The sequence below is a fragment of the Carcharodon carcharias genome, chromosome 23 (assembly GCF_017639515.1).
Source record: "Carcharodon carcharias isolate sCarCar2 chromosome 23, sCarCar2.pri, whole genome shotgun sequence".
Classification (NCBI taxonomy): Eukaryota; Metazoa; Chordata; class Chondrichthyes; order Lamniformes; family Lamnidae; genus Carcharodon; species Carcharodon carcharias.
Genome location: NC_054489.1, coordinates 39725733 through 39732582, shown reverse-complemented (window position 1 = coordinate 39732582; position 6850 = coordinate 39725733). Strand labels below are relative to the sequence as shown.

General features: G+C 39.3%; 1 protein-coding gene across 1 annotated transcript in view; it reads left to right on the top strand.

The window, feature by feature from the left end:
- Positions 1-486: 486 nt before the first annotated feature.
- map3k14a (mitogen-activated protein kinase kinase kinase 14a) overlaps positions 487-6850 on the top strand; it is a 50116-nt gene continuing 43752 nt past the window's right edge. Inside the window, exon 1 of the mRNA XM_041173371.1 lies at positions 487-615. The gene's annotated coding sequence lies outside the window, so the exon portion shown is untranslated. The remainder of the gene's footprint in view (positions 616-6850) is intronic.

The window sequence follows — 6850 nt, the reverse complement described above, 5'->3', positions numbered from 1 at the left end:
ATCTGGCTGATGGGAAAATTGCTTCCTACCTTACAAGGATAACTACATTTCAAAAGTAATTCATTGGCTGTAAAGTGCTTTACTTTTGGGACCTCCTGAGGTCATGAAAGATGCTATATAAAATGCAAGTTCTTTCTTCGTAAGGTCTTTTTTTTAACAGGCTCCGAGTACAGATAATGGGTCTTCGCAAAAGCTGTTGCCGCCCAGCAGAGGGAGCGATCAGATAGGACACTCACTGTCACAATAATTATTATTAAACTGCAAGCACCGGGGACCCAAACACAATGATATTGTAATAAATTGGCATTTGTCTGTAGGGAAAAAAATAATCAGAGACATCATCTCAGAAGTCAGTGACACCTTTAAGACCCCGTCACTTGCTACTAGTGTGTGTGTGTCACTCTTGGGTTTTTGAGGGCTGATGCTGTAAGGTGTATTTTTAGCCCCAATAAAAGGCTCAGTTTCAGTTTTGCATTTAATCAGCTCGAAGCTGCTACCGCCGATTAGAAGTGTCACCGATTCTCACCATTTCATTTGGGTCAAAAGAGAGGAAAATACAGAGAGAGAGAGAGAGACCATCTACTCGGCTGGGTCTCACCTGCCCCGAGATCCCAGGTGGGTGTCAGGATGGAGGCTTCGGTGGGAATGGTTGTATTATTATTGATTTGGGAAAGGGTTTTGTGCCATCCTTGGTGAGTTTGAAAATATATGAAGTATAAAATGGCTGCTTTACTTTAAAAAAAGAGGAAGCTTGTTAAACAACGCCAAGGACATTTTATGATTTTTTTTAACTGTACAGGTCTCTTCATTTGGTTTTGGTGCAGTATTTAATTTGGTTTTACGGTAAATTTTGTCACCAACGTTTCTTATTTTCACCAGTAACATCAATACATTCCTGTTTTGCCAGTTATTTGAAGAACGCTTTAAGTTCCTCAATTGAATCTTACTAAATGTGCATTATACATTATAGCTTTAAATTGCAGTGTTTTAGTTGGGAGGATCTGCAGAGTTTGCAGGGCTGTGAACCTTTGCATCTGTTTAATTAGATTATTTGATTTAGTTGTAGTAGAAGCTTATGAATTATTTTGCAAACAGAATTTGTATGTATGCTTTGAATGGTTGTAGTTGTGTTCTGGCCTTGGTGTAGATTTCTCAGTTTGGATGCCACCTGGGGCATGCTCAGCAGCTGTTGGCACCTACCCCAGAGTCTAGCGCATGGGCTTGGAGGGGGTTGGGTGAGGGGAGAGGGCGAATAGACAAGTGGATTTGGATGTGGAGCTGTTCTGCACCTGTAATTGTATTTTCAACTGCCACTTTATAGTGTTCAAGAATAAAACATAATCAAAATGTATGCAACAAAGTTAATTTAGTTCAAATAATATGAAGTGTATTAAAGATATATAACTTTAAACAGCAGCAAAGAGTAGCAACCACGGATAAATGTGGTGTGGTGTCCAGTTTTACTGGTATATCTTGTATTAAATGTACAGTATTACCATAATTGTTCATATAAGATATATTTATACAACCACTCTAGCATTGATGCAAAGTAGTTTTGAGTGCACATTGTTGCAAAAGTGGTGCATATAGTAACTTAGAAAATTCCTGGCCATGTTAGCACCTTGTAGTATGAGGCCCCTACAGGTGACCATCTTAAGCCAGTTTAATTTCCCGGTTTGCTGGCAGTAAAAATCCAGCCATATGGGGTAGTGGAATTAAAAAAGACATAAAAACAGAAAATGCAGCAGGTCAGGCAGCGTCTGTGGAGAGAAACAGAGTTAATGTTTCAGGTCGACGATAACCCTTCATCGGATGAAGGGCCAACATTGACCTGAAACATTAACTCCATTTCTCTTCAAGGGTGCTGCCTGATCTGCTGAGCATTTCAGCATTTTCTGTTTTGGTCTCAGATTTCCAGCGCCTGCAGTATTTTGCTTTTGGAATTGAAAAGAATATTCCTTGTTACAGTTTGGGTAGTGTTCGATAAATAAACTGAACAGATGAAAAAGTCCCCTGGCCCCAAAATACTAAGTGAACACTCAAGCCTCCCCCAACTTCTCATTGGATAATTGTTTTGCCACTTAAGGCCTTACACCCTGATTCCTTGAGAAGGTGAGATTGGCAAGACATTTTCCCCAGTTAAGTTTCCCCCAATCAACTGTTTAAGCTTTCCGCAGGAAGGTTTAAAGCTCTGCGGATATATTACACTGTACTTACCTCAGTTTACTGTGTGGGTCAACAACTTGAAGTTACTTAAGGCTCTTTGATTGATGGTTGAATGTTGTCTTATTGAATGGTCAAAAGCTACTCAATCTGTGACTGTAAGATTTCCTGAGCAGCCGCTCATGGTTCAGAAATTGTTGCAAGATTCTTATTGAATGTTTGAACTGCCATTCAGCCGCTTGAACCCATTCCACCTCTTAATTAGAACATCGCTAATCTGTATCTCAAATCCATTTACCCAAATATGTTGATACCCTTACCTAATAAAAATCTATCGATTTCAGTCTTGAAAATTCCAATTGACCCAGCAACTAGTCTTTAGAGGGAGAGAATTTCACATTTCCACCCCACTTTGCGTAATAAAGGGTTTCCTGAATTCAATCTGAATGGCAAAGCACTAGTTACAAGAACTAGTTGTTCTGTGGTTCCCCACCTGAAGCAATAATTTCTCTGTATCTACTCTATCAAATTATTTTATAACTTTAAGCAACTCAGTTAGATCACCGCTCAATCTTTCAAACTCAAGGGGCTACAAACCAAGTTCGTGCAACCTGTGCTCATAATTCAAACCGAAATTTCTGGTATAATTTTAGTAAGTCTGCTCTATTCTCCTCCAAGGCTATTACTGTGTATCATTCCTGAAGTTGGTGCCCAGAACTGAATCTAGTAACCTAGATGAGGCTTGACCAAGGCTCTGTTTAATTGAAGCGTAACTTTCTCTTCTTTTTATTCCAGTCTTCTTGAGGTAAAGGCCAACTCACCATTAATCTTTTGATTGCTTTTTGCATCTGCAAACCAGCTTTTGTGATTGTGTACCTGAACGCCCAAATCTCTTTGCTCCTCTGTAATTTCTAGTCTCTTAACATTTAGAAAATATTCTGATTTTTCTCAGAGGCCTAAAGCCCACGAGTGGTGTTTTGGACACCCCACTAACCAAAATTGTATCTGTTTGAAGGCAGCTACACTTTTCAATCTGTAGCTGCCTCTGTGAAAACTACAGCCTGCCCCCGTCCACCCCACCCCCGGCTAAAATGGTGGCTGCTGGGTTTGGGGGCTGGACTTCTGGAATCGGGGCTCCAGTGCCATTTTGTTGAATCAGAGACCCCTTCCTTCCCTGCAAAAATTCAGGCCTAAGTTACATTTAAATGACTGAACCATTCTAGTTCCAGTGTTTGAGCCAACTTAAAGCACTTAGCTCCACTTACATATTTCTTTACCATATGGCGTGGAATTCAGAATCATTTTGATGGTAAATATACATATTCTGTATACCATTTGACATATTTTTGACTGGTGATACTTCACAATACAATTTTACAGTTGTAAATACTTTTACATGGTAAAGAAGTCCAACATTGAGTGTTACTGAAAAAAGAGACACATTGTTGAAGCTTTTTGCCTTGCACTTATCAGGACAGTTCACAAGATTACCAATAGCAAAGGGAACAACAGTTTATACTGCTTGAGAAAAGAGCGCTGATTGGCAAGTGGACCCTGATTGGTAGAAATGCAGAATGCACCAGGGAGCAGTTAACTGCCAAGCTTTTGTTCAAATTCAAACTAGGCAGGTCGACTCTGATTGGTCAAGGCAACATTATTTTATTGATAAAATTTTAATTTAATTTACATTCATAAGAGAAATTTTTTGAATATATTTAAGTTTTGCTTTATTTTTTAGGCTGAATAATTATTGAGGAATCAGCTGATCATACTTCCTTCTGACCAGACTCTGGATCAGCTGGAGTGACATGTGATTGACATCTTACTCAGGCCAGGGAATTCATGAGTCTCTGGGGTGGGGGAGGCGCACTGACAGAGTTTGCTGCCTTAGAATGTTTGCCAACTCTAGACATTTACCTGGAGGTTTTATCACAGGACTTCTTGCCTGCAGCTGCACCACCCAGTGAAACATATTTTTTTACCCATCTGCAATGCTTTTACATTTATTAAACAAAAATGTGTTCAAAAAGAATGAGAAAAAATTACTTTTCAAAACTCCCCTATGATGTTTCTTCTCCGTGTTGCTCGCAACAATATACTGGAGATTAATCTTTAATTCCTGGAGACCCCAACATAATCCTGGAGGTTTGGCACACCCCCAAGTCTGAGCCTTCTCAGGCCCTCAGCTTTCAAAATAGGGCCTCTGGTAGGGTCTGAAGACTATTTTTTGCAGTTAATTTTTAAAAAATTATTTAATTCTGATTGACTGTTAATGAGGTAATCATTGATTGATGACTGTACCAGTGTAGGTTGGCACACTTTATTTGTATTAAAGTATCACAGCTGTGTTTTTATATAGAGTATGTAGTTGTAAGAACTTTGAAGCGGCATTGACACTACAACAGCAATGCCCAGTGCAAAGCTAAGAACTTGCGGTGTGAGTATGGAATAATATCTAGGGCAGTCTCAGAATCTGGGTCTACATTGTAACTTGAGAGTATGCACATCTCATGCAGCACACATGTAGATTTACAGAATGTCCAACTCATGTCAATCTGCAGTTCATAGGGATCTATGCTCATTTCAAAAGCAGCTGTTGCTTAAATGTTGCTGTAAAAGTTCAAATTTGAATCACCCAAGGGAGTTTTTAAAAGCAGTGCAACTGTGATGACAGGTTTAGGTTTCTAGAAGAGAAATTTGATGAATTCAGCCTCCCTTTACCAAACTCGGAAAAAAATGGCAAAGTGACCTGCTTATGGGTGCTGTGCTTTTGAGTTTGGTGAGTTCTGTGCACAGAGCCAATTTCTATAATCTAAAATCTAAAGTGCAGGAGAAAAAAATTCTGTCTTCTATTGGAGGATGTTTTGTTCTCAATGAAACACCTTTTGCTCATGATATATTACAGTTTTGGCAAAGCAGAACACACTGGCCTTGGTCAGATGTGTAGCTGAGAGATATGACATGCAGCATGAATTCACGGGTGATATTAACGGAGCAGTCCTCCTGTCCATGGAATAGTAATGGCTTAATAGTGCCTTGCCTCATAGTTCTGTCACATATGCTCAAAGCCCGGTGCTCTGAAAATAACAAGAAAAATGGATGACTAGTGTTTTGTTGTGCTAATTTTTTGGGCCCTGTGTGCAACTGGTCATGTATGTGGGTGTCCTGTACATTCCTGTAGGGCGGAAGGAGTTATAGTATGCTGTGTAACCATGCTAAGATGAGTAATTTTTGAAATGCAATGGAAAGAGAATGCTGAATAGGAAGAGAGTAATTCCAATAATCACGTGGGGTTCAGATGAGACCTCAAGAATAAAGCTTGAGCAGTTTATTATCTAAATTGCAAGTTTTCTCTGCTGAACTCCAAGTGTGATGGGATGCCATCATCGGCAACTAGGCTGAAGAGGGATTCAAGCCAACCCAAGAAAACCTTTTCAACCAAGAAACGTTATATAGTCCCTCCAATATGCCATATTCTCACTGTAAGAAGTTTGAGTTTGAGACCTCAAAAGCTACACTTTTTCTGTTTTTACTGAAGTAAAAGCTTTGCATTGAAAGTTTGCTTCTCTCTTAGCAGTGGAATTATTGTCTCTTAATATGTTGTACTGGTTGGAGCACAATGGAAGCTTTATATCAATGTCATAGGCTACTGACAGTCAAGAAGGCAGTTACCAAAATGGTGGCTCCATTAAAGGCTGTGTGTAGATAAACTGAAAGATAAGCAGATTCTTGGCTATGTTGACCAAGGTCCACTTCCCTAAATCTCACAAACGTAATGAAACTGCTTACTGTAAATTTACAGTAGGCAAACATTCTACCCCTCCAACATTATGAGAAGATTGAGCCGTTAGAGTGACAGTTATATTGGGCAGATTTCTCATTTTGTATATGCTTGCAAACAATATGTAGGACAATGAAAAGAAACAGCAATCTGTAAATGACTGTTTGATATCATTAAATTACTTTCTGCTCTGTATCTGGAACTTGTGACAATTGCTGGTCTCTCGGAGCATGTTTAACTGTAACGTAATTTGGTTATTTCATAGAATCACACATTAGCTGCCCCAGTTTAACTTTTAAGGACTGGCTCAGCATTTTTAATAGCTAGATTAGATTTCCTGAGTTTATTCTTAAAAATAGCAATGGAAAAGCTATTGCATGGGCATTACATCATGAATGTGCTCAGATAGAACACCTGGTGAATTGCATGATAAATTAGGTCAGACACTGGCCTTTCAACTCATTGCCATGTGTTCCAATCCAGGCCAGACTGATGGGGTACCTAAGTGAAATCAATTTGAGGAAAGTTCAACCCTCCTATAGACAAGAAGCTACAACACAAAATAGGCCATAATACAGCAATAATTGACAATATCATACTTAGCTTGTGTGGAGAAATATCACCTTGATGGAATAGGAGGGTATTTTCTAAGGTGTGGCTGAAGCAAATTGGTGTAGAGGGAGCTTCATTCTCCATCTACTTGCTCCCTCTCTGAACTGACCACGCTTGATGCACACTGAACTCCTCAGTGTGTTCCACATCACAAACATCCCTCATCCAGATATGTCCAGAAAGTAGCATAGTGACTAATACAGTCCTGAAATATGCTTTTATATCCTTCTGTCCTATCATTCTATAATCAGAATTAATTTTGTTCACTTGATAATGCCACCTCTGAGATGAGAG